At 49.6% G+C, this 27,976-nt stretch overlaps 1 pseudogene; it reads right to left on the bottom strand.

Annotated features, from left to right (window-relative positions):
- Positions 1 to 8: 8 nt before the first annotated feature.
- Positions 9 to 27,917, bottom strand: LOC127051386 (zinc finger protein 135-like; annotated as a pseudogene).
- Positions 27,918 to 27,976: the final 59 nt, after the last annotated feature.

The following is a 27,976-nucleotide window of genomic DNA, read 5'->3' as shown; positions in this document are numbered from 1 at the left end:
CAAACTAATTGAAATTAGCATAATTATATTGTATTATTTTGACAAATAAAATATGCAGAATTTTAAAATATGGTGTGCAAAATTTTTAGTTTTTTTGGCATAAAATGGGAAACTCTCTTTTTGCACCTGCCAGTCACATGGTTCACAAGCCCTCGTGTTCAGTTAGGCCTTAGAACATTTCAGCTGGCTCATCTTAAAGCTTGACACTTCACACAGGCTTTTCCCCATGACATCTGAAAGCATCAGATTGTTTAATAAAAAAGAAACACCTGGTTCGACAGACCTGTGTTACACATTAGGTACATAGTTCTTCATCGCATTTCTGTTTAAAATAGATTGCTGTTCCTGAGTCTTCTTTCAATCACATGCACTGGGCTGTCCTGTCCCGCCCCTCAACCCAATCCATGCTGAGAGAGGACTGCAAATCCCACCTCTAGATGTCACCTAAGAGTCACCCCCAGCTGGAACCAGGGTAGGTGTGGTGGAAAGATCCTTGCTGGGTCCTATCTAGATGAGGAGGTGGGTATGTGTCTTGGCTGCATCCTACATAGATTGGGGGGGAGGGGTTGGGGGGGCAGAAAGAGAGAGAGTTGGCTGGATCCCAGCTAGATGAGGGGAGGGGATATCCTAGGTGGATCCCAGCTTGATGCAGGGGGTCCCTAATGGAGGAGGCAGTGACCATCTGCTCTAAAATCCCCCCACCTGTCTGCTCTTCCCCACACTGCTCAGCAAAGTCCTCTTCCCTGCCCCACAGTCTCTCTCTGCTGGGCATCATGGGAGAGGACCATTCCCTGGTCTGCATCTGCCGGCACTGTGCCAGGCCCTGGCAGTGACACAAGGGTGTTGGTGAGAGTGACCTGGTGCCAGGTGAGGTTGCCCAAATAAGAAAAGCATTTGCCATAATCAGCACAGCTGTAAGGCTGCTCCCCGGTATGAATGTGCTGGTGTATTTTTAGGTGCGAGTTGTGTGCAAAGCTTTTGCCGCAGACAGTGCATTGGAATGGCCGCTCCCCAGTGTGCATGCTCTGATTTGGTCACTGCATGGGCGCTGCCAAAGTTCTTGCTGCAATTGTGACAGCTGTTTGGCTGCTCCCTGGTGTGTGTGCGCTGGTGTCTTCTCAGGTTTGAGCTCTCTGCAAAGCTCTTGCCCCACTCAGTACAGCAGTGTGGTCATTCTCCAGTGTGCGTGCCCTGGTGTATTCTCAGGTGTCCGATCTGTGAAAAGCCCTTGCCGCAGTCAGTGCAGCGGTGTGGCCGCTCCCCGGTGTGTGCGTGCTGGTGACTTCTCAGGCTTGAATTGTGTGCAAAGCTCTTGCCACAGTTGGTACACTAATGCGGCCGCTCTCCAGTGTGTGTGCGCTCGTGTATTCTCAGATGTCTGATCTGTGAAAAGCCCTTGCCGCAGTCGGTGCAGCGGTGTGGCCTCTCCCCGGTGTGTGCGCGCTGGTGTACTCTCAGGCTTGACTTGTGTGCAAAGCTCTTGCCACAGTTGGTGCACTGATACGGCCGCTCCCCGGTGTGCGTGCGCTGGTGTCTACTCAGCTTTGAGCTCTCTGCAAAGCTCTTGCCACAGTCAGCACAGCAGTGCGGACGCTCCCTGGTGTGCGTGCGCTGGTGTTTTCTCAGTGCTGAGATCTGTGCAAAGCCCTTGCCACAGTCAATGCAATGGTGCGGCCGCTCCCCTGTATGTGTGTGCTTGTGTTTGGTCAGCGCAGTGGCACTGATGAAACTCTTGCCACACTCATCACAGCTGTACGGCCGCTCCCCGGTGTGCGTGTGGTGGTGTATTCTCAGGTGTCCGATCTGTGAAAAGCCCTTGCCGCAGTCGGTGCAGGTGTGTGGCCGCTCCCCGGTGTGTGCGCGCTGGTGTACTCTCAGGCTTGAATTGTGTGCAAAGCTCTTGCCACAGTTGGTGCACTGATGCAGCTGCTCCCCAGTGTGCGTGCACTCGTGTATTCTCAGATGTCCGATCTGTGAAAAGCCCTTGCCGCAGTTGATGCAGTGGTGTGGCTGCTCCCCGGTGTGTGTGCGCTGATGTATTGTCAGGCTTGACTTGTGTGCAAAGCTCTTGCCACAGTTGGTGCACTGATATGGCCGCTCCCTGGTGTGCGTGCGCTGATGTCTACTCAGCTTTGAGCTCTCTACAAAGCTCTTGCCACAGTCAGCGCAGCAGTGCGGCTGCTCCACGGTGTGCATGCGCTGGTGCTGGGTCAGCGCAGACGGGTTGCTGAACCTCTTGTCCCCATCACTGCATTGACCGTGGCCCCAGCCTATGGGGAATCTCTGGTGTGTAGCCAGGTCTGGTCTCTGGCTGAGTTTACCCCAGGGATGGACTGCGTCCTGTGCATGGATCCCTCTGTGGGCGGTTGGCTCCTGCGTTCCTGCTGTGCTCTCCCCACACTCAGACTGTGTCCGTGTTCCCGCCAGGATCCCGTGCCCTGCTGAGGAGAGCAGAGATATCTACTGTAAATTTAATACATCACACACACAGAACAGTAAAAATAAATAATAAAGTGACACAAACAGCAAAACAAAAGCACAAACAAGTGACAACACTGAAAATACACCTCTACCCCAATATAGTATGACCTGATATAACACAAATTTGTATATACAGCAGTGCTCCGGGGAAGGTGGGACTGCGCACTCCAGCAGATCAAAGCAAATTTGATATAATGCGGTTTCACCTACAACATGGTAAGATTTTTTGGCTCCCGAGGACTGTGTTCTATCGGGGTAGAGGTGTACAAAAGGAAGTAAAATATTAAGGGGCTGGTTATGGGTATTTTAAATAAGCGTTTAGGACCCACGCTGTCAGGGGCAGCTCTAGCCATTTCGCCACCCCAGGCACGGCGGCACGCCACGGAGGGCACTCTGCTCGCCAGTCCCACGGCTCCGGTGGACCTCCCGCAGACGTGCCTGCGGAGGGTCTGCTTGTCCCGCGGCTCCGGTGGACCTCCCACAGATGTGCCTGCGGATGCTCCACCGAAGCCGTGGAACCAGCGGAACCTCTGCAGCCATGCCTGCGGGAGGTCCACCGGAGCTGCCTGCTGCTCCCCGTGGCATGCCGCCCCAAGCACACGCTTGGCATGCTGGGGCCTGGAGCTGCCCCTGCACGCTGTGCAAATGCACCAGAGCCCTGTAGAAACAGGCACCGTTCTCCTGGTTCCACGCTGTGTTGTGTGTATGACCAACTCAAAACTCACAGAGCACTCACTGAGTTTTTATAGGCTCTGGGGCACATTAACACATGGCTTGGAGTTTGCACACAGATTTCTGCCTCAAGAACTTGCAAATAAGGTCTTTATCATACAAAACACCAAGCAGTAACCCCACCAAACCTAGTGCTGCTTGCTACTTAGAAGTCAATGAGACTACTGTCAGGCTTAAAGGGAACTATCCACAGACCACCTGAATGGAGCCTGCAGACCAATGGGAGCTTTGGGGGAGGTACCCACAGGCCAGAGCAGCACATGGAGCCCTCTGCCCCTCCCTCCCTCAGGGGCCATAGGGACGTGGTGCCATACACTTCCTGGAGTGGCGCGGGGCCAGGGACAGGGCAGTCAGGGAGCAAAGGACTGAATGACCCAGCCATGCATTGGATGTAATTCCATCAAGCCTGAAACAAGCCTGAAGCAAGAACTTTGCAATTGTTGTATGTATTTGATTCCATTTAACCAGTTTTAATTCTCATTTATATTTCTTTCTTTTTATGAATAAACCTTTAGATTTTAAAGGATTGGAAACAGTCTGATTTGTGGGTGAAATCTGAATTGTATATTGACCTGGGTCTGGGGCTTGGTCCTTTGGGATCGAGACAACCTTTTTCTTTAACTGGGGACACTGGTTTTCATAACCATTTGTTCCTATAAGGAGTGCTGCTGCTGGTGATACAAGGGAACTGAGCTATCTGAGGGAACTGCTTGTATGACTTCTGGTTAGCCAGGGGGGTGAAACCAAAATCCTCTCTGTTTGGCTGGTTTGATGTGCCTTAGTAGTGAAGGACACCCAGCCTTGGGCTGTGACTGCCCTGCTCTAAGCAGGTCATCCTGAATTGATACTCTCAGTTGTCTTACCCAAGAGCACCCCTTGTTACACTTCTATGTTAAGGAGCCCTCTGCTAGCAGCTGTATAAATCAGAAGGGACTGGATTGTTATGATTTACCTGAGGAGGGGCTCTCAGGCCCTGAGCTTTCCTTGGAGTCCTCAGCATCCCAGATCCAGAGCTCTGCCTCCCCTAGCTCGATCCGGTGGATTAAGTCTGGTGTAGAATCTGAACAGCCTGTTTTGGGCGAAAGAATCAGTTTTTCACTAAAGTTTTGGGGGCAGGGATTCATTTATATGTTGGTGCAGCCCAGCACAACAGGGCCCGGATCTCAGTCAAGGTGTTTCTGTGCAGCACTGGATGCGATGAGGCCCTGACCTCAGCCAGGTGTGTTCACACAGCACCTGGCACAGCGGGACACTGTTCTCAGTCGCTGCTTCAGAGGAAAGCCCAAGAGATTCCAAGTAGAAGAATAATGATATAAACCTTCCTTACAGGAGATTTCTTCCCATCTCCCACCAGGCAAGTTTGGTTCATACTCTGAAGCTATGGAACCTTCTCAATTTGCTTTGGGGGCTGAGTCATGTGGCACAAGCTGGCTCCATTACACAGACCTATCAGTTCTTTTGCTTAGGATGCAGCATTGCTCAACTCTACGGTTGTTAAATTTATGATGTTTCTTCTTTTGGGGGAGGTGTGAAGCTGTTACAAGCAGCAGGAGAGTTTTCTTCCTGTCTTATTTGTCTAGAGTCAGTTCTTGAGGCAGAGCTGCTGCTCTCCATGTCTGGGCTAGGATTCCTGGAAGCGGTTGTTGCTCATGTGCTGTTTGCAACCACTTCTGTTGCAGGACTGAGATACATAATGTTAGACTAAGATTAGATCCAGGCTCTCTAGCCCTGATTTCTCCTTTAACAGGAAATCTGCCTAAAAAGGGCTGACAAGGAATCAAGGAAACGTGCCAGAACTCACAGCTGTGAGTAAAAGAAGGGCAATTGGTCCTCACCCAGGGAAAGGAGGGTCCAGTAATTCCTCAGCATCTGGTCCCGGTACAGCTGCTGCTCTGGCTGGGATAGGAGCTCCCACTCCTCCCGGGTGAAATACAGAGCGACGTCCTCAAACGCCACCTGGAGCTGCTGGCAACAAGCGTTACACACTCAGCACCTTCCGCTCCAGCCCCCAGCCCGGAGTCTCAGCAGGGGACGCGGCTTCTAGGGGAGCGACTCCCAGGGAACCCCCCGCCCAGCACCTGTGACCCAGGGAGACTCCCCCCCCCGCACAGCTCCCCCAGGGACCCGGGGCCCTGCTGGCCCCGCTGCAGCCATCGCCGGGCTCGGCTCCGGCCCCGGCCGCTTCCTCCGCCCGGGCAGCGACTTCCCGCCCCGCGGCTGCTGCCTCCCCGGGGCCGCCTCTCGCCCGCTCCCCGCCCTGGGGCTGCAACCGGGACCTGCCCCGCTCCAGCCCTGCTGCGCTCCCGCCGGCCCCGGCTCCAAGAGTCCCGCGCCTGCCCCGTCAGCCGGGGGAGGCGCCAGCGCAGGGACCTTCTGGCCCAGCCCCCCGGGCCCCTGGGTCCCGAGTCCGGCCGCCGGAGGCGCTCGCGGCACCTGGAGCCCGTAAGGGAGCAGCCCGGTCCCCGCCTCTGGGCTGTGAGTGACGCTCAGTGGGTACAAGAGGGCTCAGGCCAGGCGGTGCAGCGTGTCAGTGTCTCAGGGATGGTGTGTCTGTTTTGTCTTTCACAGGTACTTAAAAAGCCCGCAAAGAAAGACAAAAGTTTTCCCGACACAAGTGGCCGTGTGGATGTAGCTTTGTCAGCAGGAGCACTCTCCTGCCGACAAAGCTGATGCTTCTTGCTGGGCTGGAAGGATTTTGTCAGCGAAAGCTTGTTGACCCCCTCAAAGAAGGGGAAAGGATAGCTCAGTGGTTTGAGCATTGGCCTGCTAAACCCAGGGTTGTGAGGCCAATCCTTGTAGGGGCCATTTAGGGATCTGGGGCAAAATCAGTACTTGATCCTGCCTAGTGAAGGCAGGGGACTGGACTGGACTCAATGACCTTTCAAGGTCCTAGGAGATGGGTATATCTCCAATTATAGTATATAGTTAGTAGATTTCTACTATCTAGGAGTACAGATAGTAGGTGAGGCATGTTTTCCCTTAATAAAACCATGTTGATTCTTCCTCAACACATTATGTTCATCTATATGCCTGACAATATTGTTCTTTATTATAGTTTCAACCAGTTTGCCCGGTACTGAACTCCGGCTTACAGGCCTGTAATTGCTGGGATCACTTCTGGAACACTTTTTAAAAATTGGTGTCACATTTGCTATCCTCCAGTCTTTTGGTACAGAAGCTGATTTAAATGATAGGTTACAGACTACAGTCAGTAGTTCTGCAATTTCACATTTGAGTTTCTTCAGAACTCTGGTAAATGCCATCTGGTCCTAATGACTTATTGCTGTTTAATTTTATCAATGTGTTCCCAAACCTCCTCTAATGATACCACAATTTGGGACAGTTTCTCAGATCTGTCACCTAAAAAGAATGGCTCAGGTTTGGGAATCTCCCTCACATCCTCAGCCGTGAAGACTGATGCCAAGAATTCATTTAGTTTCTCCTCAGTGGCCCTTATCATCCTTGAGTGCAGCTTTAGCATCTCAATCATCCAGGGGCCCCACTGGTGGTTTAGCTGGCTTCCCGCTTCTGATGTACTTGAAAAAAAATTGCCATTACTTTTTGCGTCTTTGGCTAGCTGTTCCTCACATTCTTTTTTGGCTTTCCTTTCCTGTGTGTCTTTCAGGAGGGCTGCACCATGTGTGTTACAGGAGCTCAGACCCGAGTCCCTGCCCAGCGCCATGGGGAGGGCAGCTGCCCCATACAGATGCCCTTTTTTGGCCTTGGTGCTGGTGCCCTGGCTGTGTGCCCCTGTCCTCCTGCCCATTGCATGCAGCAGGCGTGCACGCGCACCCACCCACCCACCCACCCACACACACACACACACACACACGCACACACTCTCTCTCTCTCTCTCTAACATTTGCTGAAGCCACTGCCCTTATTAGCCATAAGATTCTGCGGACTGCTCTTTATGGGGGTTAAAAAGGGGCAAAGGGGCAAATTGGAGGAGGGGAGAGGCCAGGGTCTGAGTAGGGGGTGAACATTAAAATAAAAAAGCCCCTCTGCTCCCCCCATCCTATTTTTTGCCAAACACTGGTGTCTCAGTCCACGAGGGTAACTGTTACCCCCCCTGCCCCTGCCTGTGCCAGGGTTTTGTCCTCTGTCACCACCTCACTCCTGGGCTTAACTTGTCTCCTCCCCCCACATGCCCGATTTTGCCTTCAGCCCCCTACCCTAACCCTGCCTCCAGTTGCTTGACCCCCCTGTACCTTGTGTCCGGGCAGCAGGAGCCCATTAGAGGGCAGCCAGCTCCCCGCCCCTGGGCTGTGGGGCCCCGCTGCGTCTTGAGGAGCTGGCTAGGGCGGCAGGGGGGCTGGGAGCCTGGACTCTTGGGTTCTTTCCCAGCTCTGGGAGGGGAGCGGGGACTAGTGGGTACAAGAGGGCCACGGCCAGGCTGTGCAGCGTGTGTGTCACAGTGAGACGGGTCGGGCTGTGTGGTGTGTTTGTTGCTCAGCTGTGTGACGTTGGGGTGTGCGTTATAGGAGATCACACCCCAGCTGTGTAATGTGTGTGTGTTAGAGGAGCTCCCAGCCACCTGGGTACCGTGTGTGTGTGTGTGTGTATATATGTGTTTGTTTCAGGAGCTCAAACCCAGTGCCCATGGCAGTGCCCAGATCCTTGCAGAGGGCGGGTGCCCCATACAGATGCCATGTTCTGTCCTCGGTGCTGGTGCCCTAGCTTGTTGCCCTGCCCCATATCCAACTGCCCCTTTCCCCAGCCACTGGGCCAGGCCCTGCACACCACGGGAGCCACCCTCTTGGGCCACAACAAACAGTCAAGGTCAAAGACATGTTGTACAGACAAAACTACACAGGATCTTTTAAGGGGGCAAGACAAAGATACCACATTTATTATGATAATTTGATTTATGACTAATAACTAATATCTTAATTCTTATACACACACATTATACCTAATACCTATACACACACACACATTCACACGCACACACACACACACATCCATCAGATGTTCTGCAGCTGCTGCATAGTTACCAGTCCTGAAGATAGCTTAAGTTCATAGCTTGATTTTGTAGCTTGGGTTCGTAGCTTGTGGCGGCTAACTGGCCAGGAAAGCCGGGCACAAGGACAAGCTGGATCTCTGTTGGGCAGGCACTGATGTCCTTCCATGTTGGCAGGAGAGTGTTACCCCGAGTCTCTCATCTCACCCTTCTTTTTTATATGATCTTCAAATTGATATAATACATCAATGCTATCCAGAGCTGCTTCATGTGTAGCTCTCTTTTAGAAGTCCCTATCTGTTATGACAGTGACACTACGCCCCATAATCTTCATAGAAATATTATTACATAATTATAGCATAACCGAGATGTATTTTATGCCAGAGGGGTTATGTGAGGTATCATTGGAAAGGTTATGATTTATGGATATGATTTTCCTATTTGTACATATGTCTCGTTTTGGTATCTGAAGTTAGGAATATTGACTGAGGGTATGTCTACATCTACAATTTTGCAGCGCTGGTTGTTACAGCTGTACTAATACAGCTGTATAGGGCCAGCGCTGCAGAGTGGCCACACTTACAGCAACCAGCGCTGCAAGTGGTGTTAGATGTGGCCACACTGCAGCGCTGTTGGGCGGCTTCAAGGAGGGTTCGGGGAACGCGAGAGCAAACCGGGGAAGGAGACCAGCTTCGCCGCGGTTTGCTCTCGCGTTCCCCGAACCACCCAGCAAACTGCAGGGAAGGAGACCTGCTTGCTCGGGGTTCGGGGAACGCGAGAGCAAACTGGGGAAGGAGACCAGCTTCGCCGCGGTTTGCTCTCGTGTTCCCCGAACCACCCAGCAAACCGCAAGGAAGGAGACCTGCTTGCTCGGGGTTCGGGGAACGTGAGAGCAAACCGGGGAAGGAGACCAGCTTCGCCGCAGTTTGCTATCGCGTTCCCGGAACCACCCAGCAAACCGCAGGGAAGGAGACCTGCTTGCTCGGGGTTCGGGGAACGCGAGAGCAAACCGGGGAAGGAGACCAGCTTGATTATCAGAGGCTTCCTCAGGTATGCTGGGATACCTGCTTATTCCACGGAGGTAAAGAAAAGCGCTGGTAAGTGTCTACACTTGATTACCAGCGCTGGATCACCAGCGCTGGATCCTCTACACCCAAGACAAAACGGGAGTACGGCCAGCGCTGCAAACAGGGAGTTGCAGCGCTGGTGATGCCCTGCAGATGTGTACACCTCCTAAGTTGCAGCGCTGTAACCCCCTCACCAGCGCTGCAACTTTGTGATGTAGACAAGCCCTATGTATCAATTACAAGTGGGTTTTCACCTCGAGAACGCCCACCAGAGGAATGCAATCGGTCTGGATGGGCCATTAGGAAAAACACTATGTCTTTGAAGATGCTAATGTCCCACCTTCCTGGAAAACCTTCCTGTGGACCCAGCAAACAGACTCTGAGTTGTGGCTGCGGAGTCATGTGATCATGTCACTTGATATGGGACTCCATGATAAAATTGGTACTTTTCCACTGACCGGAGGTGGGTGTGGGGCTCACACTGGAAAACAAAGGATTCTGGCCATATGTAAAACCTATTTAAGGCAGGAGAGTGATATAATCAGTGTTTGTTCTTCACTGAATCCCCACCCAAGATGACTGCTGTGTGAAATAAAGACTGGTGGGAGGGGAGGGAGAAGAGCTGAAGCCATGCTGGAAAGCGGTCCAGCCTGTGAAAGAAACATCTGAAGTTTTAAGCTGCAAGCAAGAGCAGTTTGCCTTCAAGAACCTCTGCAATCTGCCCAAAAGAACATTTAGGGTGAGAAATAGATGCTTATAACCAGTTTCTTTAGCATATTGAGCTTAGCTTGCGTGTTTGTTTTATTTGTCAGGTAATCTGCTTTGATCTCTGCGCTATCCCTTATAACAACTCAAAATTGAGCTTTTGTAGTTAATAAACTCTGTTTTCTCTAAAACCAGTTTGTGAAATTCATAACGGGGGGGGCAAAAGCCATGCATATCTCCCTCCACAACGAGGGAGAAGGTGAATTTCATGAGCTTTGTGCCATATAGTGCTCTCTGCCAAGATGATGTAATTTTGGGTTTACACTCCAGAGGGGTTGTGCACTTGAATGCTGGGCAATTCCTTAATTGAAGCCTTCGGAGGCAGAGGTGATTTCACTGTCTGTGTCTTTCTGCAGCTGGCTGTGGCCTTACCTGTCTGTGGGCAGAAGGAATGGGTAAGGGAGCCCAGACGAGTGTAACAGGTGGACTCAGTGGTACCCCAGTACATCAAGTGGCACCCTTAAGGGGGGGGCAACCCAACACAATGACATCAAAAGTAGGTCTAGAAATCAAAACTCCTTTGTCTCGAATACCAGCCCTGAACCCTGCAGCACACCACCAGAACCTTTACATTGTGCCCTCCCCCCGTATCAGCTGTTACCAGTCACCTCTGCGCATCATCTGTTTTAGTCACCCAGAAGGTGTTAACTCAGATATGAAGCAGTTAGCTTACACCACCACGTTGTCAATTCACTATGTAAATATGGTTCATTAACCAATCTGTAAATATGCAAAATGACTTTTTTCTACATATCCATTAGCGCTGGCATGGAGGTGACTTCTCTAGCTCAGCTTCTCTGTTGCAGTGACTGGTTCTAGAGACAGAGAGGGAGTTCATTCAGGTGATTCACTTAAGGTGCTGTGATCACCCAGAGAACGGGCAGATGGCTGATTTCTCAGCTGTTGCCCAACACCTGACTTTAAAAGATGGAGGTAGTAGGGTGTTTTTCAGCAACCAGAGTTCAGTTGTTACCTAGCAGGGGGTGCTCTCCCTGGCCAGGCCATGATGGTCCCACTCACAACCTTTTTCATGCAGATGTATTGACTTCAGGAAATTACACATTGAACAACGTGGGACATTTTAAACTATTTTTGCTGGATGGTGCAGTCTGGTCACTGCTGGGCAAAACTGGCCTGGGCCAATCAGTAAATGACCTGTACTCAGTGGTGAGCTGGAGCCGGTTCCCAAGAACCGGTTGCTAAAATTAGACCTTCGTGGAGAACCGGTTGTTAAAGGGCCAGGGAGTGGGCAAAGAACTCCGGTCTGCGGGCTGGACCATCCTATTGCTCCCAGGATTCTCAGCTGGGGAGGCTCTCCCGGCCCTTCCCCCGCTTCCCCCCAGCTGCAGCATGGCCAGCCGCCGGCATCAGCTGGGCAGCTCAGCTGAGCTCTGGGGTCATCCTGCTGCCACTTTTTGAGAGTCCCGGCAAGGTGTGCGTGGGGGGTCCTGCTGCAAGCTCCAGGGCTGGCCGGAGGGGAGGGGAGGGGAGAGGGCAAGTGGGGCAATTGGCCTGGGCCCTGCAGGGGCCCCTGGCCCCATGAGGATGTCTCCCCCTAGCCACCTCCCACAGAGCTGCAGCATGGCCAGCAGCTGGGCAGCTCAGCTGAGCTCCTGAGTCATCCTGCTGCTTTGAGCTGCCAGCAAGGTAAGGGGGGTGCAAATTCTAGGGTTGTCGGGGGGCAAGTGGGGCAATTTGCCCCAGGCCCTGCAGGGGTCCCCAGCCTCACAGGTATGTCTTTCCTGGCCCCTCCCCCACTCCCCCCCCTTAAATCAGAACGTTTTATAGGGAACCAGTTATTCAGTTTTTGGCAGCTCATCACTGCCTGTACTCATGGCAAAAGCTTGGAACATCCAACCAGGATATGAGTTGTGTCCATTCTCATTGTCTAAGGATCCAGGATGTAATCCAGACATGGGGTAGGGGGGGGAAGAGGGTAGTGTCACTGCCTGCCCTGTAACCTGGCGTGCCCAGTAATGCTTTGCTGCTGTAGCTCCCCACGTGGCTCACTCACAAATAGCTTCCAGCATTCCAGATGTGATGAAGTGGGGCTGTTCTTAATGTTTCCTCTGAATACTGTGTGTGTGCCTCAGTTTCTGGCTGACACACTATCTCCGTGGCAACTAATGGCCCAGGCCCTTCCCCCTTGCAAGGGGATAGCTAAAGGTGTGTGAGAACAAAGAGATCAGGTGACCTCCTGGCCCAGGAAAGAGACAAAGGCCAGAAAGGAGGGGCTGGAGGGGGTTTCAGTTTGGAGCTGGCTGGGGAGCGGGAAGTGAGGGCAGACGGGGTTGTCTGGCTCACTGGGCCCCAGAATGAATCTGGCTGAGGGATCCAGTTCTCTGAACTACAAGCTCTGTTTTAGACCACGTTCCTGTCATCTAATACACTTCTGTTTTACTGGCTGGCTAAAAGTCATGTCTGACTGTGAAGTGGGGGTGCAGGACCCTCTGGCTTCCCCAAGACCCCGCCTGGGCGGACTCGCTGTGGGTAGTGCACAGAGGGGCAGAGGATGCTCAATGCTCCAAGGAGAGACCCAGGAAGGTGAAGCCATGTGAGCTTCTTGCCCTGAAGACAGTCTGCTCCGAGGGAGAGGAGGCTCCCCAAAGTCCTGACTGGTTTTGTGGGGAGCAGTTCCAAAGCATCGCCCAGGGACTCCGTGACACCGGTGTAGGGGTGTGCTGTTGGAGTCGCCCCTGTCTGGGGTGGCTGGGAGCCAGGCCACCTCACTACACAAGTCCGGTGAGTTGACAAGGTTGCCTGGTGGGGCAGAAAACAGTCAATGGCTCAGGCCCCCTCTCCCCGCCCGGCAGGGGCTAAGCAAAAATAGTTCAGTGCTTGGCCCGGCCCTGGGTCAGGGCAGGGCAGGACAGGACAGCAAACAAGCAGTTCAGGGGTCAGACCCTCAGGCAGGGGTGGAGCAGAGAGTTTTGTAATAAGCCCAGGCCCTAGGTCAGGGTGGGGCAGCGAACAAACAGTTCAAGGGCAAAGCCCAGGCTCCTGGTCCTGAGTGTCGGGCGAGGGGGAGACTGCCACCCGTGAGTGGGGTGGCAGGGGGGACGCAGACCCGCCCACTCCTCTGCATCCCAGCCCGGGGCCCTGACAGCCTGCTACTGTGTCAATGGGATCCTGGCCGCAACACACTGACATCAGCTCTGGGTGTGTTGCAGCCAGACTAGGGTCGGCTGCCCCCAGGCTACTTCTGACCTCCCGCTCTATCAGTACCTGCATCTGGTCGGCGTCCTCTATGGCATCGAGCACCATGGGCTCCTCGGGGTACTCTGCGAGCGGTAAGCTGGGGAGCAACTCTGGGTCCCTTCTTTCTGGTAGGCTTACTGGCTTCCCCATCGTCTGGCCTCAATGGGTATGGCCAGTCCTCGGGGCGGTCACAGGCACCAGGAGTCTCCCCAGCGGGAGCTAGGGCACCAGAGTCCGGCCTCTCCGGTGGCCAGGCAGCTTCTGAGTCCTGGGGTTGGGCTTTTATACTTCCGGTCCTGCGCCTTGACCTCTGGGGTGTGAGCACAGGCTCCAGTGACTCCGCCCACTTTGGTATCCGGAGGGGCTCATCTATCTCCGGGGTGGCTGGGAGGCAGGCTGCCTCACTACAACCGGTCTTACCCTGAGTGTCTGTGTATAGCAGCTGCCTGCCAGCCATACTCAGCTCACACTCTGGCTTTCACAGCCTTGGTTATTACAACAGGGTGACCCCAACAGACACACCGTCCCAGATTTCCCCCCAAAAATCTGCAGCCTGTGTTGTCCAGCCTTTTCCTGGACAATCCTGATATAATAGGTCCATTGCCCCTCCAAGGGGATCAAGATATAACAGTTTCCCACCCCAAACAGAGATACCCACACAGGTCACAATACTGGATTCATTTCAATTAAAGAAGAAAACGAATTTATTTAATCACAAAGGTAGATTTCAAGTGAGTACAAGTGATGAGTCATCAAAGTCAGAAATGGTTGCAAAAAAAAAAAAAGATAAAAACACTTCATAGTACTAAACTGAACAAACTAGACTTGAGGCGAAGTGAAGTCCCTTAGCACAGGTTTCCAGTAGCATTGCTGACCAAGTTTTCAGGTCAGGCTCAGTTCCTGAGGTCCAAGAGCTGCTTTTCTTTTCTTCTTTTTGTCCAAGAGATGAACAGGGAGAAATAATGAGGTGTTTTTGCCCCTCTCTTTTATAGTTCAATCTCCCTTTGAAATGCTTTTTTTTAAGTGACCCCTAGACAAAGTTCTCAGCTGAGTGAGGAGACGTGAACTTTGGTGGCAAAGAGGTTTCATGCTGTTGTTTTCTAAATGCAGGTCTGTTTGTTCCTGATTGCCTCCCTTTCCAAAGAATGGCTACCTGATAGGTGATGGCCCCTCAGCTTTGAGGACACCTGGGCCGGAAGTGTTAACTTCTTTGTTTTTGAGAAACACTTTTATCCACTCCCCAGACGTGTCTGGTAAACAGTTGTGATTTCAGCTTAGACATAGTAGCTGACAGGTATTTTGAAATAACCAAAACAATGGAAGCTAGCGTGATTATAGTGTGTTATATTGACAAATAAAATATGCAGAATTTTTAAATAGGGTTTGCAGAATGTTTAATTTTTTAGCACGGCTTTCCCCAAGGAGTAATGCAAAAGTCTCTGTGTGCACTTGCCAGTCACAGTTCATCAGGCCTCATGGTCAGTTAGACGTTAGAACATTTTGGTTGGTTGGTTTATCTGAGAGATTTACACTTCACGTTGGCTTTTCCCTATGCCACCTGAATGTATCAGCTCCTTTAATAGCAAAGAAACACCTGCTTAGACAGACTTTTGTTACAGATTAAGTACGTAGTAGTTCTTCATCACATTCGAATTTAAAGTAGACAGCATGAGCAGTTCCTGAGCTGTCTTTAGATCTCACACACCAGGCTGTCCTACCCCGCCCCTCAGACCAATCCATGCTGAGACAGGAATGCAAATCCCAGCTCCAGATGGCCCCTGAGAGTCAGCCCCTGCTTGGAACCAAGGTAGCAGTGGGGCGAAGTTCCTGACATGGTCCCATCTAGATGGGGGGGTTGTCCTGGCTGCCTCATAGCTAGATGTGTGTGTGAGAGGGAGAAGAAGGGAATAGACACCTGCGTGGATGGCAGCTAGGGGTCCCTAATGCAGTAGGCTGTGACCATCTGCTCTAAAATCCCCCCACCTGTCTGCTCTTCCCCACACTGCTCAGCAAAGTCTCATTCCCTGCCCCACACACTCTCTGCTGGGCATCACGGGCACAGGACCACTCCCTGGTCTCCTCCTGCTGGCACTGTGCCAGGCCCGCCAGCTGCCAGAAGCCTGTCAAGCCCTAGCAGTGGCAGAGGGGCATTGGTGAGTCAACTGGTGCCAGGTGAGGTTGCCCAATTAAGCAAAGCGTTTGCCAATCAGCATAGCTGTATGGCTGCTCCCTGCTGTGAACACGCTAGTGTGTTCTCAGGTATGAGCTCTGTGCAGGCTCTTGCCGCAGTCAGTGCACTGGAATGGCTGGCTGTGATGTGCGTGTACTGATGCCTCATTGATGCATTGGTGCCGCTGAAGCTCTTGCCGCAATCCTGACAGCTGTATGGCCGCTCCCTGGTGTGTGCGCGCTGGTGTGCGCTCAGGTAGGAGATTATGCACTGGTGCTGGGTCAGCTTGGCGGCATTGCTGAACCTCTTACCATAGTATACACAGCGGTGCGGCCGCTCCCTGGTGCGCTTATGTGTTGGTGGTTTGTCAGCGTATTGGCTTTGCTGAAGCTCTTGCTGCAATCGTCACAGTGATGATGCCGCTCCTATGTGCATGCGCTGGTGTTTTCTCAGGTGTCCAATCTGTGAAAAGTCCTTTCCACAGTCAGCACAGTGGTACGGCCGCTCCCCGGTGTGCGTGCGCTGGTGTATTCTCAGGCTTGAGCTCTCTGCAAAGCCCTTGCCACAGTCGGTGCAGCAATACGGCCGCTCCCCAGTGTGCGTGCGCTGGTGTATTCTCAGCTTTGAGTTCTCTGCAAAGCTCTTCCCACACCTGATGCAGCAGTATGGCCGCTCCCCACTGTGTGTGCGTTGATGTATTCTCAGGTGTGCGATCTGTGCAAAGCCCTTGTTGCAGTCGGCACAGCAATATGGCCGCTCCCCAGTGTGGGTGCGCTGGTGTATTCTCAGATATGCAATCTCCGCAAAATCCTTGCCGCAGTCAGCACAGTGGTGTGGCAGCTCTCCCGTGTGTGTGCGTTGATGTCTTCTCAGGTGTGCGATCTGTGCAAAGCTCTTGTCACAGTCAGCACAGCGGTGCGGCCGCTCCCCATTGTGCGTGCGCTGGTGTATTCTCAGGTGTGCAATCTCTGCAAAGTCCTTGCCGCAGTCAGCGCAGTGGTATGGCCGCTCCCTTGTGTGCGTGCGCTGGTGTGTTCTCAGGCTTGAGCTGTGTGCAAATCTCTTGCCACAGTTGGGGCAGCAGCGCGGCCGCTCTCCGGTGTGCATGCGCTGGTGTATTCTCAGGTATGCAATCTGTGCAAAACCCTTGTCGCAGTCAGAGCAACGGTACGGCCGCTCCCCGGTGTGTGTGCGTTGATGTATTCTCAGCTTTGAGCTCTCTGCAAAACCCTTGTTGCAGTCAGAGCAACGATACGGCTGCTCCCTGGCGTGCGTGTGCTGGTGCTGGGTCAGCGCGGAGGCGTTGCTGAACCTCTTGCCGCAGTCAATGCAGTGATGATGACCCTGGCCCATGGGGAGTCTCTGGTGTGTAGCCACATCTGGTCTCTGGCTGAGTTTACCCTGGGGATGGACTGCGTCCTGTGCATGGCTCCCTCTGTGAGCCGTGGGATCCTGCTTTCCTGCCACGGTTTCCCCACATTCAGCCTGTGCCCTCTTTCCTCCCGGGATCCTGTGCCCTGCTGGAGAGAGCAGAGGCAATCCCGATGTTAGCTCAGGGTTAAAACTACTCCTTCAACAGAGATGGAAAAATGTCACAGATGGGGCGATTTCCCCATCTCTTTGTGATTGTTTTTTGGATGGGTGCCTCACCCTGCAATGGCAGCTCCTATCCCACAGGGCTGGACCCAACACCTTGCTCTGGACATTGGCACTGGAACCCGGCCGGCCAGGTCTCACTCAGATATGCCCCCGCAACCAGTCATGATGGTGGGGGAGGTGGGCCAAACTTCAGTGGATGGCATTGCCATCCAGATCCACTGAGGCCCACCCCGACCCTTCTGCACCAGGCTGGGGTTAGGGTTGCAGCGCTGGGGGAAGGTGCTTCTTTGGGCGGCTAGTGCCTCTTGGGGAGGGCGAGGAAGGCAGATTTTATTAAAAATCATGGAGCTATCACAGTAAATTAAAGGACCTGTGACCTTTACTAAACTTATATAACTGCTCTGTAATTTCTGATACAAAATGCCGCAACAAATCTGCAGCTTGACTAAGGGTGGTTCTACCCAATGTTGTTTGTGCAGCGCCTAGCACCTGCTCCCATGGGTATCGTTTTATGCGTAAATTGTAGCCTGCCCAGGATACAGGCAGTGCCTGCACAACTGGGCCCTGGTTTTGTTTTCAAACAGATTTTGTTTTTATTTCAATCAGTGGGGTTTATTTACAGTTTTCACCAAAAAGGTAGCAGTGATCGGTTGACTAACATAGTGAAGATCAGTGTCAATGGGGTAGGATCCGAGCCTAAAATAGGAAAAGAAATAGTTATGAATTACTTAGACAAGTTAGATGTCTTCAAGTCAGCAGGGCCTGATGAAATACACCCTAGAATACTTAAGGAACTGGATGAAGAGATCTCTGACCATTAGTGATGATCTCTGAGAACTTGTGGAGGATGGTAGAGAGACCCAAAGGATTGGAAATATAGTACCTAGCTATAGGCAAGAGAATAAGGACAACTCAGGGAATTATAGACCAGATAGCTTAACTTCAGTACCTGGAAAGATAATAGACCAAGTAATCAAACATTCTATTTGTGAGCACCTAGAAGGAAATAAAGTAAGAGCTAACAGTCAGCATGGATTTGCCGATAACAAATTATGTCAAACCAACCTAACATCCTTCTTTGGCAGGTAACAAGCCTTGTGGATAGGGGAGACGCAATAAATGTCACATATCTTGACTTTAGTAAAGCTTTTGATACTGTCTTACATGACCTTCTCATAAACAAACTAGAGAAATATAGGCTAGGCAAAGCTACTATTGTTGGGAGCAGAGTGTGTGTGTGTTGGGAGCAGACTGTGTGTGTGTGTCTCTCTCTCTCTCTATAAAAAATACATACACACACACCCATCCATGTAATATGTTACAGGCTTGACACGAAGTGGGGATTTCCCCTTGTTATGTTGTATGTGAGTCTTACTGTTGAGCCTATGGGAGTTTTACCATTTTGCATGAACAATGTGTGCCTTGGTTTCCCTGTGTGCTGCACCAATATCTCAGTGGTGGGAACAGGGGTGTGTGACTTTGGCTAAGACCTCTGGGGCAGGTGAGGCTGCTCCAGCTGTCTGCATGTATGCTATAACCGGTGCCCTTTGTAACCTGAGACCTAGGAGGGGGATGCAACCAGGTGATGATCAAGTGACACTGCCCAGGAAGTGAGACAAAGACAAGGAGAAGACGCAAGGTGGGGGGTCGGAGGTCCCGTTGCTAGGAGTCTGCTTTGGGGGACTGGAAGAGGGGGAGTCCAGGGCTTCTGGCCCAGGACTCCCCAAGATGGATGTGGCTGAAAGTCACTGATTTCTGTGCTAACAAGTTATGTCCTACGCTATGTTCCTGTCGACTAATAAACCTTTTGTTTTACTGGCTGGCTGAGAGTCACATCTGACTGCAGACCTGGGGTGCAGGGCCCTCTGGCTTCCCCAGGAACCCTGCCCAGGCGGACTCGCTGTGGGAAGCACACAGTGTGGAAGGGGATTGCTGAATGCTCCGAGGTCAGACCAGGAAGGTTGAAGCTGTGTAAGCACTGGCCCGGTGACTCCGTGACAACTAGTGGTAGCAGTGGGATAAACTGCACCCCGTGGACAGAGTATCCTGTAGTGAATGACTGGGGAGCAGTAGAATGAAGAGGGATTAGCGAGAGACGGGCATGCTGAAGGCTCTGAGAGGTGCGGTTCTAGGAGGCGGAGGAGCCTATGGCTTAACCCCGGGAGAGAGTGGACCTCTGAGAAGGTCTGTCGCACTGAAGGGGTTCCTCCCTGGGATCGTGAGGAGCTGAGAGAGCACAGGCCTGTGAATCCGTGACCAAAGAAGGGTGCAGTGGAGCCCAGTGTAATGACTGATATCTTAGAAAACATGTTTGAGAAATATGTACAGCTGTACAAGCATAATGCCAGTAAAAAGCAAACGGCCGTAGTGTGGCTGTTGTGGGAAGCTGTAAAAAAGTCAATAGCATGTAAGGGGGAAATCTGTGCGGAGTTACAAATATTACAAGATTATTCTAAAACCTGCCAGGGAAATTTGGAGTGGGAAGTGAGGCAAGCACAGATTATGCAAACTCAGTTAGAACAAATGAGGAAACAAAACAGGGAATTGGAAAAGAGAATGGTGGATTGGGAAAAGATTAAGGCAGACAAAGATAAATTAGACCATCAAGTGGTAGGGATGAAAGAGTTAATTCGAGCCCCAGAAAGGAGTAGATATGATTCGGAATATTGCTTGGAGGTATTTGAAACTGAGGGGGGAAGATATGGCTAAGTGGAATGGGAGATGCACAGATGAATTGATCAAAGAAATGAAAAGGATGGAAGAAGAAATATCTAAGGAGCAGAGAAGAGTTGCAGCTGTTCAAGCTGAGGGTTCAGAGAAACCGCTCTATAGTGAGGCCCTGACGACAAGTAGCTTCCATTGGAAATGGGTCCCCAGAAGTGGGAGATGGTAACTAGATTAAGACGGGAGGCCTAGGATAATGGTCTAATGTAAATAGAAGTTGTGATTTGACTCGATGCGTGTCAGAGATTCCAGCAGCCTCCTTTACTGGGGAACGAGTGACAGGAAAAATGTATCATACAGTAGAAAGCTATACCCAGACAGAGGGGGATATTTGTTGTAAAGAACAAATGCTTCAGATAGATCGGGCAGCTAAGCCAGTAATACTGGGGACTCCTTTTCTGAAGAGGAATCGGTTCGTTTTGGATTTAACCAATGCAGTTCTGTGGCATGTGCCCGGCTGGACAGAAAGCGTCCTGACAGCAGGGTACATTCCAAGAATCTGTGCTGCAGAAGCAGTGGAGGAGATTATACTGGATCAACAGGATGTGGGTAAAGGAGTTTCCTGATGTATGGATTAGGAATAAAGCCAAATATTGTAAAAATCAAAGCATGTGTTAAAATCCTGGGGGACAACGTGCCACCGCAGAGACAATATAAATATCCTGTGCAAGCAGAGGCAGGAATTCAGAAAATAATTGAATCATTAGAACAACAGGGAGTGATTGAAAAGGGAGAATTCTGCATACAATGGCCCAATTTGGCCCGTATTAAAAGCCTCAAGAGACTGGAGATTGACAGTGGATTTTAATAAAGCTACACCCCCCATGGCACCAATAGTAACAGATCTACTTCAAGTGATGGAAAGAATACAAGGATTCTCTGTCATAGACTTGGCAAATTGTTTTCTCACCATTGCATCCCGATTCTTGGGCCTGCTTTGCATTGACTGTTAAGGGATAACAGGACTTATTTAAAAATTCCCCAGGGCTGACACTGCGCTCTGGCTATTGCGCACCAATGCTGGATCAATTATCCAAAGAGGATCGGGAGAACGTCACCTCGTAGATGACATATTTGGTGGGGGAGAGGGGGAAGGGGAGGACACTGGAGAGGAGGTGACTGAGTGGACCAAAATAGTGTTGAAACTCATCCAGGAAACGGGTTTCAAGGCTAATAAAGAGAAAGCCCAACTAGTGCAGAGGAGAGTGAATTATTTGTGGGTGACCCTAGGGGAACAAGGAATTCAGGTAGATCAATAAAAGGTGAAATCATTAATGAATTTACCAAGGCCAGAGGAGTCTCATGCCTTGAGGGTGATGTTAGGAGGATTTAATTATTTAAGGAAACACATCTGGAATTTTGCCGCTATCACGGGACCCTTGTGGCATTTACTAAAAAAGAAAGGAGCATGGGAGCAGGGCCCTGAACAAAAAGACACTTTTTGTCATTAACACAAGCTTGATGCAAGCTTCAGCATTGAAATTCCCAGAGATAAACAAGCTGTTTGTGATTAAGTTGGCAGCAACCCAACAAAGTCTAGCATGGGTACTAATGCAAGAAATTTACGAGAAGTTAATACCGGTAGCGTACGCGTCTAGGAGATTAACCCTTATGGGGCAGCAGTTTGGGATCTGTGAAAGAGACTGTTTAGCTGCTGTATGGGCCAGTGAAGCTTTTGCTTTGACTACTGGCACAGCCCCTGTTATAATACAAACAGCTCACCTCTCCCCTGAAATATATTTGATCAGGGAAACTGCAGGAAAAAGGAGTATTGAATGCCAGGATGGGCCAGTGACCCTTGATGTTAACTAACAGAGATGTTACTTGTGAGAACAACAAGCAAGCCGTGATGTTACCCTATGCCCTCCTGACGGAAGGAGAGGAGCATGAATGCCCATTTCCAGAAACCGAACCAAAGTTAGCTGAAGAAGCACCCCCTGGTAGATGAAGTGTTAAGCCTCAGAGAAAAAGAGTTTTGTTTACAGAAGGTAGTTCATACCATGAGAACTCCAAGAAATATATGGGATATGCGGCTGTACAAATTGATGGGGAAACTATTTCTGGTTCTAGAAGTCTGACTTCTGCTCAGAGCTTTGAGTGATCTGCTTAAACAGAAAAATAATGTTGCAGAGTGTCCTTATGTCTATATGGATTCAGACTTTGTGATATAAGGACTGATATAATGGATTGGGATTTGGACAAAGAATCATTGGGAAACAGCTGAGGGGGAAAATTTGGTCCAAAAGAAGGATTGGAAATCTATGATTGGTTGAAAAAAATACCCAGGAAAATTAAAAGTAAGACATATTATAGGTCACGAAAAGCGAGAAGGAAATGAAATTTAAAAAAAAAAAAATTAGCAGTAAAGGAACCTTTGAGAGTTATGGTAGTTACTAGAGCTCAAGTCATAAAACAGGAGGTTAAATCTGAGGAAAAATGGGGAAACTGAAATATACAAGGTGGCCATGCGGTGAATAAAAAAAACGGGAGAGGAAAAGTGGGTACCTGACAAACTTCAAAGAGAAGAGATTATTAGCCTGTGTCACTCTATAGTGCATCAAGGAATAGAGAATACTCTCTTTAAGGTAAAACAAATTGGAATACGGCCTCAGGTGCAAAAGGACATAGAAAATTTTGTTAAAAACTGCATAAGCTGTGCAGCAGACAGGAATACACCACTGAATTCAAGACCCGTATTGCACCAAAGAATTGTGGGGCCATGGAGTAGAATACAGGCTGATTATATTGATAAAGTGCTTAAGATCTAAAGAGGGAAATCAGTATTTATTAGTGATAGTAGATTCCTTTTCTGGGTGGGTGGAGGCGATTCACACCAGAAATCATACTGCAGAGACTACTGCCAAAAAGTTGTGGGAAGTAGTGTTTAGTAGATATGGAAAATTATGTGGGGGAGGTCTAGGTTGGATATTAGGAAACACTATTTCACTAGGAGGGTGGTGAAGAAGTGGAATGTATTACCTAGGGAGGTGGTGGAGTCTCCATCCTTGGAGGTTTTTAAGGCCCAGCTTGACAAAGCTCTGGCTGGAATAATTTAGTTGGTGGTGGTCCTGCTTTGAGCAGGGGATTGAACTAAATAACCTCCTGAGGTCTCTTCCAATCCTGATATTCTATGATTCTATTAACTCCAAAAGTAATTGATTCAGATAATGGGCCCTACATTTTGTAGGAGGAGTAATTAAAAGTTTATTAAAAGCTTTAGGAATAAACCAACAACTACATATCCCCTATCATCCTCAATCGTCAGGGACAGTAGAAACGATGAATCAAACTATTAAACAAGCTCTATGCAAAGTAGTGCAAGAAACTGGCAAAGATTGGAATGATAAATTGTGAATGGTGTTGGCAGCCATCCGAAGTAGTGATCTATTGGGTACTGACTACCACGCTTAACAAATGCTCTTTGGAAAGTCTATGAGATTGTGAAGCTCTTTATTGTACCCAGAAGAAGAAGAGGCGATATCAGTTACCCAGTGGGTAAGGGCGTTACCAACAGAACTTAAGAAAACGGAATTTAAACTGACGCTATTGAAAAAGCAAGAGACTATGTGGATTCTCGTGTGGCTCAGGACAGTAAATTATGGAAAATGTATTTGAAATTAGCATAGAAAAATCATGTCCTGGAGTCTAGATGGGTTGGACCATTTTCCATCATGAACAAAATGTCATCTACTATAGTGCAGATTAACAAAGGGGAAAAGGGAAAGTGAGTCCACACATCACAATTAAATTTATGGCCTAAAGATTAAATAATGTTCCTTTCTTTTAGTTTATCTTACAGAGGGAAAGGAATGCCCAATTGCATGGAGATTATCCTGTAAGGACCTTGGATTTGGAGCGTGGATACAGTCCTACAATTTGTATATCTGGTTTATTGCTTATGCTCGCTCAGCATTTTGTGCTTAGTAGAAGAATTGTGTTGTGTGTGTTATATTTTAGGGAGGAAAAAAATAATACCAGAGCTCGACTGAAGATAGAAGAGGTCAGCGTAAGTATTTAGAATAATACAGCCAGAAGCACTGGATATTATTCCTATGGAATAATGGCCATGACTTCAATATTGAGGATCCTCATAATTCAAAAAGGGTGAAAATAAGGTTTTTGGCTTTTAAGTTTTTTGAGTATTTGGAGAAATTGAGGGGTACATGGATATACACATGGGAGCACCTCTAGGATGGAGGTATGGATCAAAGGGAAAAATACATTATTCGTGGGACAGAATGGGAAAAACAGGACCAAACAAAACCAGATGTAAAGAAAAACCCTTTTCAGGTAAAATTTGAAATATGGTGGGAAGATGGCAAAAATGGGACATAAGAATATCTAAGGCCAAAAGATTTGATATTTGATATTGAGATGTTGCAAGGGAAAATGTCAGCTTTGGGTAAGATTTTGGGGGCTATACAGACACACGTGACACAAAATTTTGGCAAATTATCGGAACAAGGAATAAGAAGTGTGGAGCTCCAATTGAAAGAAGCACAACCCTTGAAAACATCTTTAAATGTAAATCTATTTGGTGTGTCTGAGTATGACAATAAAACGATGTGTCCAGATGCAAACTTATGGGATACAATACACAGAGAGAATGGTTAGTCTGTTAAGTAATGGACCACGGCCTTTTGAATGGCCCAAAGATCCTCATATATGGAATCAACGAATTGCAGGATGGAAGAAATATATGGAGTTTAATTGGGATCAAGCCACTCGGAGAGTGGAGTGGAAAGGCAGAATGCTGTTACACAACACAGGGAAGCAAAAAAAGCAGCAATGGCCTGGGTGTTGCCAAAAATTATTAATGAAGAGTTATAGCAAATAGAAATAAGTGGGACACACTTAATTCAAGAAGAGGAGGATTATAAATTAGTAGAATTAATGAAACATTGTGAAGAGTGAGGATGACGTAAATGGGTGTGCCCACAACTAACTTGGTCCCTAGAGCAATGTCATTTGAACCGTTCAAGCAGACAACATACCATGCAATATTTAGCCTCTCATGGCACAAGAGTGTTTGTTTTAGGCAATGGGTGTGTTTGTGTGGTAGCCACTGAAAAACATGTATTTTGGGGAAGTATGACAGAAAAAGGCCCAACTGAGTCATGAAAAGGTAATGTAACAGAGGTCATTATTAATTGAATTATTTACCGAGGTCCTCTATTTTTAAAAAAGGAAATTGTTTGGGAACCAAAAGATGTGGACTGGTTCTTTGATCTGGGGATACATTGGGAACAATGGGAAAAAAATATTGATGAAAGTGAAAAAAACAGGCAATATGCAAAAGATAATATCTAAGTCTGCTCAACTGGGAAAAATAAACATTTTGATCTACAATGGTCAAATATTAAAATTGAGGAAAGAAGGAGAAGAATTGGCAATTTCTCATTGGTATGATATTTTCAAAGGATGGTCTCCCAGTGTCACAACTCTTCTAAATTAAACGCTACATCCTATTGTGATTTTATTTGCATTAATTATTATGTTAACCTTTATTAGGCTATGTTTATACTGCCGAATAAGAAAGCAACAAGAAGGTTTGGAGCAAGTGATATATAAAATTGCATTGCTTGCGACATTATGAATTGATACAATAATTAATGGCATTAATCATGTATCAAGAGAGGGGGATGTCGGGATATATATACACACACATACATACATATACACACACACACATTGTAATTCATCTATAACATATTACATGGATATGTCATTGAGGCCTGGTATGAATGACGCACGCTTGACATGAATACGTGCGTTGCAACTTGGCAACCGAAGCAAGAACATACAGTCAAGGACTATTAGAACTATCTGTGCAAAAACAATCTTGTTTTGTTCAGAGAAAAACACGGAAAATGAACAGAAAAGGAAACACCACCAGCTGGACTGATATAAAATTGTACAAGAATTGAAGGAAATGGCCCGCCTTGGATCATGGCAGCTCGCCCAGGATTGTCTCTTTGGAATTGTGTGGGTAGAAGGCCTAGTAAACAAAGGCAAAGAACTGAGGACGTGACAGAATGGACTATAAATAGTTGCATATAACTTCTGCAGATTGGAGTTGTTTATTGATCCAGATCCCCATGTGGATACAGATGTGGTTTCCCCAGCTCCCCGCATCTTATGATCGGAAGGAATCTCAACTGGCCATCAGGACCATTCCGACCTCTGGACTCTGGGATAGTATGTTTGGGGTCTGAACGTGGAGTGAGTAAAGTTTGTTTTGTAATCACTAAAGAGCATTTAGAGTATTATATACCAACGCCGTGTCCGGTAGCTGTCTGCTCCCATCCTGTAGGGAGACCTCGACTGAGGGTCTAACACTCCTAGTGATGGAGAATCCACTGTGTCCTGAGGGGAGCTCTCCCAGTGGTTCATTCCCACCAAGATAAACATTGGCCTCTAATTCCCAGCCTCAATTAATCTCCCTTCTCATAGACTCTAAGGTCAGAAGGGACCATTATGATCATCCAGTCCGACCTCCTGCAAAACTCAGGCCACAGAATGTCACTCATCCACTCCTGTAACAAACCCCTAACCTATGTCTGAGTTATTGAAGTCCTCAAATTGTGGTTTAAAGACCTCAAGGTGCAGAGAATCCTTCTGCTCCCAGCCAGTGGATCTCGCTCTGCCATTGCCTTCTACATCTAGGAGCCCTTCACTAGCAGGTGTGTAAATCAGAAGGGACTTGATTATTATGACTCACCCAAGGAGGGGCTCTCAGGCCCAGAGCTTTCCCTGCAGTCCTCGGCATCCTGGATCCAGAGCTCTGCCTCCCCTACCTCGATCCGGTGGATTAAGTCCGGTTTGGAATCTGAATAGCCTGTTTGGGGGCAAAGTTGTATTACTAAAGTTTTGGCTGCAGGGGCTCAATTATATGTTGGTGCAGCCCAGCACAATAGGCCCCCGACCTCGGTCAGGGTGTGTCTGTACAGCACCTGGCACGACAGGACACTGATCTTCATTGTTGCTTCAGAAGAAAGTGCAAGAGATCCCAAGCAGGAGAATAATGAAATAAACCTTCCTTAGAGGAGATTTCTTCTTGTCTCCCACCAGGCAGGTTCAGTTCATACTCTGAAGCAGCAGTGTCTATGACCCGTCTCAATTTGCAGTGGGGGTTGAGTTTTAAATCCTTACTAGGGGAACTCTAGAATGGATGTTCCATAGAAATATCCCATTCTGCTAACATCTTGGCCTCTATGCTACCTTGTGGTGCTACATTTCATAAGACAACTGTGAGACACCGATTTTCTTTAACGAGTTGAAACACCACTGAACACCCATTACTCTCAGACTAAGAGATAGGGTGAGTAGAAAGTCCTCAACCACCTTCTCTCTCGTCATTCACTTACCCAACTCTTCCCTGAAAAATGTACCATGGGGGAAGATTTTGGAAGAAGGGAACTTTGCTCCTTTGCCATCTTACAGCTGTTGAAAACAGTTTCCAGTATGTCATTAAGGCATCGGTCACATGTCATGGCAGGTATCACCAGGTGGCGTCATTCAGAGTTACCAGTTCTTTCACAGAGGGTGCAAGCGTTGTTCAGCTGTACACTTGCTAAATGTGCTGTGTTCATTCTTTTGGGGGAGGGAGGGATCTGTTGCAGCAGCAGCACCATTATTTCCCTGCCAGATGCTGAGGTATGGAGGGAACCCAGACATTTCACAGCTGTTAAAAAGAAGCGCAATTGGTCCTTACCCAAGGAAACAAGGGCCCAGTAATTCCTCAGCATCTGGTCCCGGTACAGCTGCTGCTCTGGCTGGGATAGGAGCTCCCACTCCTCCCGGGTGAAATACAGAGCGACGTCCTCAAACGCCACCTGGAGCTGCTGGCAACAAGCGTTACACACTCAGCACCTTCCGCTCCAGCCCCCAGCCCGGAGTCTCAGCAGGGGACGCGGCTTCTAGGGGAGCGACTCCCAGGGAACCCCCCGCCCAGCACCTGTGACCCAGGGAGACTCCCCCCCCCCGGGGCCCCGGGGCCCGGCCCCCGCGCTCCAGCTGCTGCAGCCCCCGGCCCCGGGGTCACTAGCGCGGGAGGGACCCGGGTCCCGGCCCCCAGCCGGGACCAGCCAGTGCCCGGCCGGGGAGTCCCCGCCCCGCGTCCTACCTGCGCCGGCCCCGCTGCAGCCATCGCCGGGCTCGGCTCCGGCCCCGGCCGCTTCCTCCGCCCGGGCAGCGACTTCCCGCCCCGCGGCTGCTGCCCCCCTGGGCCGCCTCTCGCCCGCTCCCCGCCCTGGGGCTGCAGCCGGGACCCGTCTG

This window comes from Gopherus flavomarginatus, chromosome 5 (genome assembly GCF_025201925.1).
Source record: "Gopherus flavomarginatus isolate rGopFla2 chromosome 5, rGopFla2.mat.asm, whole genome shotgun sequence".
NCBI lineage: Eukaryota > Metazoa > Chordata > Testudines > Testudinidae > Gopherus > Gopherus flavomarginatus.
This window is presented reverse-complemented; position numbering and strand designations above follow the sequence as displayed.